General features: G+C 47.3%; 2 non-coding genes across 2 annotated transcripts; both read right to left on the bottom strand.

Annotated features, from left to right (window-relative positions):
* Window positions 1-244: 244 nt before the first annotated feature.
* Window positions 245-316, bottom strand: Trnap-agg. Its single transcript has one exon. It is a non-coding gene; the product is annotated as a tRNA-Pro (tRNA).
* Window positions 317-1,312: 996 nt separating this feature from the next.
* Trnap-ugg lies at window positions 1,313-1,384 on the bottom strand. The gene has a single exon. It is a non-coding gene; the product is annotated as a tRNA-Pro (tRNA).
* Between the last annotated feature and the right edge of the window lie 8,022 nt (window positions 1,385-9,406).

The raw sequence follows: 9,406 nt of genomic DNA, 5'->3' as shown, positions 1-9,406 counted from the left end.
AAAACATTTTAGAACTCTGGCTTCCTGAGCGAAGTGCTGTGTGTGTGAGCCTAAACTGAATGACCAGTCACTCTAGTCTTTTTGCTCCCTCTGCCTCCCAAGGGCTGGTATTAAAGGTCTGCGCCACCACTGCCTGTCAAGACTTTTCTAACTTTTCTAACAAGTATCAGAGGGTAGCAGAGTTTTGGTCTTTAAAACGTTCTGTCTCCGGACTACGATTTATTGTTGTATGGACTATAAATTTGGGCTCGTCCGGGATTTGAACCCGGGACCTCTCGCACCCTAAGCGAGAATCATACCCCTAGACCAACGAGCCATGTAGAACTACTCGCCTGGTCCATTTTATGACCGTTGAGGCGTCTTAGGGCGGGACCTGAAGGTCTGGGCTGGAAGGAGAGTCGGATTTCAGACCCGCCCTGAAAGGGTGAATTCAGTCTATGGTAGCCGAGGGATTCCATCGTTCTGATCCCTCTCCATCACGCGCCAAGTGAGGATCCCTCGTCCGCCCGTGCGGCTTGCCCTTGATCTTGGCCCGCGGATGCTACTCGGTACTCGGCAGGCGATTCGCGCTGCCCACGTGGCAGCCCGCGCTCTGGAGGTCACAGTCGCCGAGCAGGACAGACGGTCCTCCCGAGATCCCGGCCGCGGTTGCGTGGAGGCTCCTAGAACTGCAGATCGGCCACGCAGCCGGCGGTGAGGCACCCTGGGGTGTAGCGAGCCGGTGCACCACTTCCCGCTTGTGTGTTCTGCCTCGGCCACCAGCGAGGCCAAAACCTAGCTGAGAGCCGGCGACTGCCGGTGTGGACCAGAGGCAGGTGCTGAGAGCCCCAGCCTGCCCGCTGGACCAGCCGCACGTCGCACGCGTGGCCTCAGGCCGGAAGAAAGGGTGCACACAGGTGGTGCAGGTGGACCACCCCGCAGATCGCACCCCAAGACCCCGCCTGCGATGCCCCTCCCTCCCCCGGGACAGTCGCTGGGTCCTAGCCTCCTCGGGGGAGCCAGGGACTCTGCCCAGAGTTGGGAATCCCTCTCCGATGCAGATGCAGGTTTCGTTGACTTCGGAGTACCCAGCAGATCTGGGCGCACCGGTCTCTGGATTCTGTAGATCAAAGCCACCAGGACTTCTCTATGGAGAAGTTCCTAGGACATGGGTGGCGAGAAACAGAGACCTCCACCCAGCCAATCCACATGGAAGAGCTATCCGCTCTTCTCTTTTCTCGCTGTTTTCTGGGGCTTTAACAGAAGGAACTTCACAACTACTTCCAGATGATGGAAAATAGAAAAAGAGAGAGAGGAAAAAATAAAAAGAACTGGGCTCGTCCGGGATTTGAACCCGGGACCTCTCGCACCCAAAGCGAGAATCATACCCCTAGACCAACGAGCCACTTGGCTGGGAGGTGCCTCTGCCCCCCTCAGTGAGATAAATGGACTACCATTCCAATTGTCCTGTTAGCTCAGTGGTCAGTACAGCTTCCACAATTCATGTTGGATTTCTAGGGTGTGTTAATCTGGCTGCATAAACGAACGAGCTGCTGACCCCACGATTTTTCCATTCTCTAATGGCCTACCTACTGTATAGTACAGATGGTCGGACGACGTGGCAGTAAGCAGTAAGCAGAAAGCAGACTTTCCAGGCTTGATTATGTTAGGACGCACAAAGGAAGTGCAGGAATTACACACTTTTCTTTTCCTTCCTTCCTTCCTCCCTCCGTCCCTCCCTCCCTTCCTCCATCTCTCCTTCCCTCCCTCCGTCTCCCCCCCCCCCCCCCCGCCCCGTTTCTTTTCCTTCAGGACAGGGTTTCTCTGTGTATCCTTGGCTGTCCTGGATCTCGCTTTGTAGACCAGGCTGGCCTCAGAGATCCACCTGCTTTCGCCTCCCAAGTGCTGGGATTAAAGACACGAGCCACCACCGCCGGCTCGCTTTTTAAAATGATGAATGGGTATCCAAAGTACATCAAGGACCTAAAACTACCTTAGCTATGTAGAATTAAAAAAAAAAAATCTTTTAAAAATGTAAGGTTTTGAGGGGGCGGGAAAGAAGGGTCCGATGCTAAACACGCTTGTGTAGCGCTCCTGAAGACTTTGAGTTCGAAACCTGGAATCCAGAGTGGAAGCGATCGCTGACTCCAGAAGGTTTTTCTCTGAAACACACACACACACACACACACACACACACACACACACACACAACCACACCACACCACACCACACCACACCACACACATTATTACATGCCCATTCTCCCACACACACTCACACTAATTATTATTAGAAAAAAACTTTTTTTTTTTGTGGGGGAGGGACATGGTTTCTCTGTGTAACAGTTCTGGCACTCACTTTGTAAACTAGGCTGGCCTCGAAATTACTGAGATCTGCCTCTGCTTCCCACGTGCTGGGATTAAAGGCCTGCGCCACCACCACCCGGCTAGAAAATTTTCAAAATAAAATATGTATGAGGCTTGTGACCGGCATGGTGGCACTTGGGAAGTCGAACAAGGAGGCCCTGGGACGTCAAGGTCATCCTCTGTTTCATTGCCTCCCTGGAACACATATATGGTACATAGCGCATATGGTAGTGTGGGTGTCTGAAAGCTGGCACGGTGAAGGACAGGAGGTAGCCACGCCCATCAGGGACACCAAGGAGGCAAAGGAAACCTGCTCCTCACCTGCACCCCTGCCTCCCATTCATCCTGTTTTCACAGGAAGGCAGTCAAGGGCCGAATCCAGCTCACCAGCTGCTGGCCCTTTGCTGAATAAGGACTGCATTCCGCAGGCTTCCCGGAACCAAAAGTATTCTCACCCAAAACATGAGGTGAGATGGCTTGGGGGGGAGGGGTGCGGAGGGGGCGAGCACATGCCACCAAGCCCGAGTTAGATTCCCGGGACTCCCATTGAGAAAGGACAGAACTGACTCCCACAAGCTCTTCTTTGACTTCCACACACAAGCTGTGGCACACAGTCACACCCCACCATCAAAAACACAAACAAACAAATAAACAAATAAATGTAAAAGATGCCAGCAGTTACGTAACAAAACAGGTGCTGTGCTCTAATTAGAAAGCAAGCAAACCTGGTTGTTGTTTGTTTGTTGTTGTTGTTTTCTTTTCTCCTGACCTATACAAGGTGTTGAGGGCTAGAGAGATGGCTTCATGGGTAAAGTGCTGAGTGCACAAACGTAAGGCTCCACCCTCAGCCCCCAGCATCTGCATAAAGGCCAGGCATAGCTGAATACACCTGAACTCCAGTGCTTGGGGCGGGAGCTGGAGACAGCAGATAATCCTCCAGCCTCCGTGGCCAGCCAGTCTAGCCAAATCAGCAAGTTTCAGGGTCAGTGACAGACCGACCGTGGAAGATAAGCTACCGAAACCTTATTGTGGAAGACCCCTGATGTCAGCCTCTGGTCTCCATGTGCCCTGCATGGAGAGGGCACCTGTGTATATCTCTCTCTGCCTCTCTTTGTGTGTGTCTCTCTGTCTCTGTCTCTGCCTCTGCCTTTCTCACACAATGATATTCCCTAAATCAGGAATATTGGGAATTTTAAAGGCGTTAAGGTAATCCTAGCATTCAGGAGGCTGAAGCCAGCCTGGCCAATGTAATGCTTCTTATCCAGTTCTTTATAAGTAAATGAGGGAGGTCCCATTACTATCCTCCCTGTGCAGATGAGAACACTGAGGCACAGACATGGCAAGTAACACCAGCTCACATCTCCTGAGCATCCACACATGCATGAAGTGTGTGTGTGTGTGTGTGTGTGTGTGTGTGTGTGTATACACCTTTAACTTTCATTCCAAATAGAAAGGGTGTGGCAACACATGGTACAAGGCTATGAATGTCAGCACTCAGAGGCTTACTGAAAATCTGAGGTCAGCTTGAGTGGGCTACAGGCTGAGTTCCAGGCTACAGCCAGGGATACAGAACAAAAACAACCTCACTACCAACAAAAGACAGCAGCCGCAGAAGAGGCTTAGAGGGTAAGTACTATGATTTTACAGACTAACTGTATCCTTAACTTGGCCTTATTATTATTCCCTTTTTGTAGACATAATGGAGATGGAAAAAAAAAGGTACTCAGCAAGGCACTTAATCTTAATGTACATCTTAGTAAGTGGTGGAGCCGGGAATCGAACTACTTAGTTTATCGTCAGCGTCTGTGTCTTAATCACTCTTAAATCTACTTTAGGTACTGTGAAATCCCATTGTAAGTGCTTTTAGAATATGTGGGTTCAACTGCATTCTGGAGGAGAAGGGGAGAAGAATTGAAATGGATCAGCAATCGTATCCTGTGTCTGAGACTAAGGTGCATTGGGCCCTGCGACTCTGCCTTGAAGATTTTGCAGTTAATATGTTAGGGTCCCTCCATGCAGTTGGATCTTAATTATTTAATTACTATATATAATTTATGTATATGAGTGTTTTGTCTGTCCATCACGTATGTGCCTGATGCCTAAGGAGGTCAGAAGAGCATGTTCAGTCCTCTGGAACTAGAGTGACAGGCAGGTGTGAGCCATTACGTGGGTGCTGGGAACCCACCCAGATCCTCTTCAAGAGCAATGGGGGTTCTTAAATACTAAGCCATCTCACCAGGCCTCTTGAGTCAGATCCTTTCATGTGGGCCGTGACAGGAGTGCCTTCAATCCTGCAGGAGAGTGTGGTACCTTAATTTAGTACCTTCTGAAAACATTTCTACTAACTGCCTTGAACATATCCCATCCACCCCACCCCCGTGCTTGCTGACTTTGGAGTCTGAGATTTAAGGTTGCTGATCACAACAATTAAAAACTAAGGTAAAACACAGTGCTGGGGAGGAAGCAAAACCCAAAAGCTGTGGTGAGTCCCAGGGATGTTGAGGGATGCGTTGGGAAAGCAGAAAGGGCAAGGGCGAGAATTTTGGTAGGAAGACCTTCCACAAGGGCAGTAGGGTGGGGAGGTCCAAGATCTGACCAATGAGGAGCCATTTGTGCCTAGACTCCATTAAAGAAAGTCTTGGGGGTTGGAGAGATGGCTCAGCGGACTTCAACGGCCAGCAGCACCCACATGGTGGCTCATTATTACAGCCTGTAACTCTAGTTCCGGAGGCTCTGCTATCTTCTATGGTCTCCGTGGGCACCAGGCACACTAGTGGTGCAGACAAAACACCCATACATATAATAATAATAATAATAATAATAATAATAATAATAATAATAATAATAAATAGTAACAGTAATAATAAAAAGAAAAGCTTTGGGGCAGCATGGAGGTACTCTAGTTACTACCCAGAGCACTGCTCTTCTATGCTGTACTCAATAAACTGTTTAAAAAAAAAAAGGAAAAGAAAAGAAAGTGGTAGCAGCCGCTTTTTTATTTTTAAAGATACTATTTATGCATGTGTGCCTGCATCACATTCATGCAGTACCCATAGAGGCCAGAAGAGGGGGCTGGAGTCTCCAGAACTGGAGTTACAATTACAAGCAGCCATGTGGACAGTGGGATCTGAAACCTGGTTCTCTTCCAGAGCAGCCAGAGCTCTTAACTACCGAACCATCTCTCCAGCCCAGAAGCTTCCACTTTTAATCTCAGCACTCGGGAGGCAAAGGCAGACAGACACACTCTGAGTTCAAGGCTAGCCAGTGCTACATAGTGAGAACCTCAAAAAGGAGAGGAAAAAGAGGAAGGAAGGGAGGCAGGAAGAGAAGAAAGAAAAGTCTTGGGAGGTCTGTCTGGAAGGTTGGGGCTGACTTGGACTGTGTGTAGAGGTCTCCAGTGGCAGGATCAGCTCATACTAAGGCATCCTGCTATGATGTTTCTTGGAAAGAATCTGTGTCTGCAAAGGCCGACTGTTGAGATCTGCACTAACCTGGGGAGGTTGGAATGCTGCAGGTCCAGAACCTAACTACTATTTATCTTGTGCTATATTTAGGCTCCCTAAATAGCCCTCCTTGCCCACCTCTGTGTTGGACCTAACATCCTGTGGCTAACCTAACCTAAAAACCGTTTGGAATGTGTTCGGTTAGCAGACACTAGCGTCTACCAAACTAAAAGCTGAGAATGTTCTCAGATAGCACCTGAGGCTTAGAGCTGAGATTTCTCTGTGGTGTGCCTACTTCATGTTTCTGCCGAAGTATTTAAAAGGTGTTTAGGGGCTGGAGAGATGGCTCTGCAGTTAAGAGAATGTACTGCTCTTGTAGAGGACCAGGGATTGGTTCTAGCACCCATATGGCAGTAAACAAAGGTTTCTACTCCGGTTCCAGGGGATTCAGTGCTTTATTCTGACCTCTAGGGGCTCTCATAACCACACAGGCACACATGCACATAAATAAGAAATACAGAGTCGAGTGGTGGTGGCACAAAGCCTTTAATCCCAGCACTCAGGAGGCAGAGCCAGGCGGATCTCTGTGAGTTGGAGGCCAGCCTGGTCTACAGAGCGAGAACCAGGACAGGCACCAAAACTACACAGAGAAAGCCTGTCTCGGAAACAACAACAACAAAAGAAATACAAAGTCAGACTGGAGAGATGGCGCATCAGTTAAGAGCACTTTTTGATCTTGGAGAGAAAGGAGCTAGATTTGATACCCAGCACCCATAGTGGTTCATACCCATCTGTACCTCCAGTTAAAGCCCTCTTCTGATCTCTGTGGGCACCAAGCATGAAGGGACAAACACAGGAAACATACACAGGGAAAGACTCACACTCTAATTTTTAAAAAAGTTAACAGTTTATTTTGTTTTGTTTTTGTTTGCCTGTTTGTTTTTTAAGTGTCTTGATGTCTAAGTTTGTTTTGTTACAAAAACAAAAACAAAAACAAAAAACAAACAAACAAACAAAAAACCTTCCTGAAATTGCTTCCATGTTGAAACATGGAATTTGGGGTAACTTAAATTCCATGGCCATAGTCATTCATATTTGGCTCCAAAATACACTATCTTTTATCCCCTTTGAGGTGAGAATTGTGTTTTTGCATTCATTCTGAGAATAACATCATCCATTACATCCATACCCAGATGTATGGGCGTGTATCTAAGTATGGGCACCACAGCAAGAGTTAGACCAGGGACAGGTGGTTAGAAAAAGGAAGAGTCACGGCCTTGGTGGTGGCGCACGCCTTTAATCCCATCACTCTGGAGGCAGGTGAATCTCTGTGAGTTCGAGGCCAGCCTAGTCTATAAAATGAGCTCTAGGACAGCTAGAACTGTTACACAGGGAAACCTTGTCACAAACAAAGAGTCACAGTTTATTGAGAAACAGAAAATACTGAGAACGGGAGTTGGCTAGTGAGCTAAAAGAAAAGCTTAAATAGTAGTTGGCCATGAGGCCCACGATTGGATACAAACCGTTCCATAGCAACCCCTTCCCCTGAGGTTGTAGGATGCAGGCTTTGTTGAACATCTCTTTGTTCTATGAAGCACAGGTGCAGAAGGCTTCCAGTCTATTCTGTCAGAGGTTCTAATGCATCTACAAACACTATCTACTCCTGATTTGAATGAGACACTTTGGGTTGTGAGGGGTGGGAACCGTCTAAACTAAGGGGGAAATGACAGAATAGTACAGGAAAGTGATGTAGAGAACCCTTGGGGGGCAGGTGAATCTCAGATCGGTGAACTTGAACATCAAGGCCTCTCGAACTGATGGCATTAGGGAAGGAGTGGGCTCTTGGAATCTATCTACTCAAGTGGCCAAGTGTTTTCATAAACTGTAAAGTAAGACATTTTAATACGCACAGTGGATTTCGATCTCCATCTCTCTAGTTGTACATTCCTGAAGTCTGTGCAAGATGGTACACTGCAGTATAGCTTTTTCTAATAGGTATAGCATGGGCATCCCATTGCCATTCTGGAGCATAAGATTACCTTGTAATCTGAGCAGTGAAATAAACACATCAAGGGAGATAGGTAAGTTTGTGACAATGCTAAGGAGCTATTGACATTCTTTCGTTAGGAGGGGAGAGGAATGTTCACAGGTTTGGAATCTGGAATTCCAAACATTACAGCCCTACCCCCTTCCCACCACCTCCCGATCTCCCACCTCTTGCCAACTGCAGGGGATCCTGAGAGACTCCAGCAGTTATAAAGGAAGGTGAAGGTTAACTGAAAAGGGTCCTTAGTGATGCAACTTCCCAGAGGTCTCCATTAAGATGGTGACACAGTTGCTCTGGGGTCACTCATGAGGCTCTAAGTAAACCCTTACTCATGCTTATTAAGCAAACCCACTAAACTAATTGGTTGCCGAGTTGGACTTTGGTGGAATCATTACCTTGAGCAGGTTCCCTAACTGGTATTAACAGATACTTGTTGACTCATTCCCAGGAAGGCTTAATTAACATCATACACAGAGTTTTCTGTCTTTCTTTCTTTCCTCTTGGGAGGGAGTTTGCAGTGAGAAAATCTGTCTCCACAATGTTTGAGGTTTTAGGTTATTTCAGTATTTTGCACCAGAGTTGCAGTCTAGACTGCAACATTTCATCATATAGGGAAGCTCCTTAAGCAGGAAGGTAAATAACTCAAAAGAGCTTCAGGAAGTCCCTGAAACTCACCAGATTTACTAGGTCCCTCCCTGTCAGAGTAGGAAATAAAAGCCCATAGTCCCTCTCAGAAGAGCAAAGCCAAACTGCAGGGGTGACTCTTGACACCAGACCAGCTGCTTGGAAGAAACAGAACTGAGCAGCTTGGAAGAGGTTAGACCAACTGAGGCACTGGAAAGGACATCCTCCAACCTGTTGAGCTGTGTGCAGACTGTACAGCATGCTCCAGGTTACCAGCTTTTGTCACTCATTCTGGGATGGGCTTTGGTGATGCAGCTGTCTTTGAGTCATTTCTGCTCCTGTAAGTAACCCCTCACCCATATTCCTGTAAGTTACCCCAATACAACTCAATGGTTCACCAAGGTGGACTCTGGCTGGTGTCACATGAGTTTAATCCCAGCACTGTGGAGGGAGGCAGAGGCAGGTAGATCTCTAAGTTAGAGGCCAGCCTGGTCTACAGAGCAAGTTCCAGGACAGCCAGGGCTACACAGAGAAACCCTGTCTTGAAAAACAAAAATAACAACAGCAAAAAGATTTTTAAAATTTGTGTGTGTGTGTGTGTGTGTGTGTGTGTATTTGTGTCTGTGTAGGGATAATGTTGTATGCATGCAGATGCCCTAAAGGCTAGATTAGGGCACCAGAGTCTTTAAAACTGGAGTTATAGATAGTTGTGTGAATCGAACCCGGGTCCTCTTGAAGAGCAGCCAGTGATCTCCATTTCACCAGCCCCCAAAATATTTCTATATGAAAGAAATGTGACCGAGGTTTCCTTAAATCAAAGGCAAACGTAAGAGTTCATAAGACATTATTGATTACAAATTGTGAGGCTGATACAAACTTTTCTAGATCAACAATAACAGAAAACAAATTTTAATCTATGCGAAAGGCAAAATTAGCTATAGTCTATC

This window comes from Onychomys torridus, chromosome 6 (genome assembly GCF_903995425.1).
Source record: "Onychomys torridus chromosome 6, mOncTor1.1, whole genome shotgun sequence".
Classification (NCBI taxonomy): domain Eukaryota; kingdom Metazoa; phylum Chordata; class Mammalia; order Rodentia; family Cricetidae; genus Onychomys; species Onychomys torridus.
Note: the sequence above shows the minus strand (reverse complement) of the source record. Positions and strands in the feature narration are given on the sequence as shown.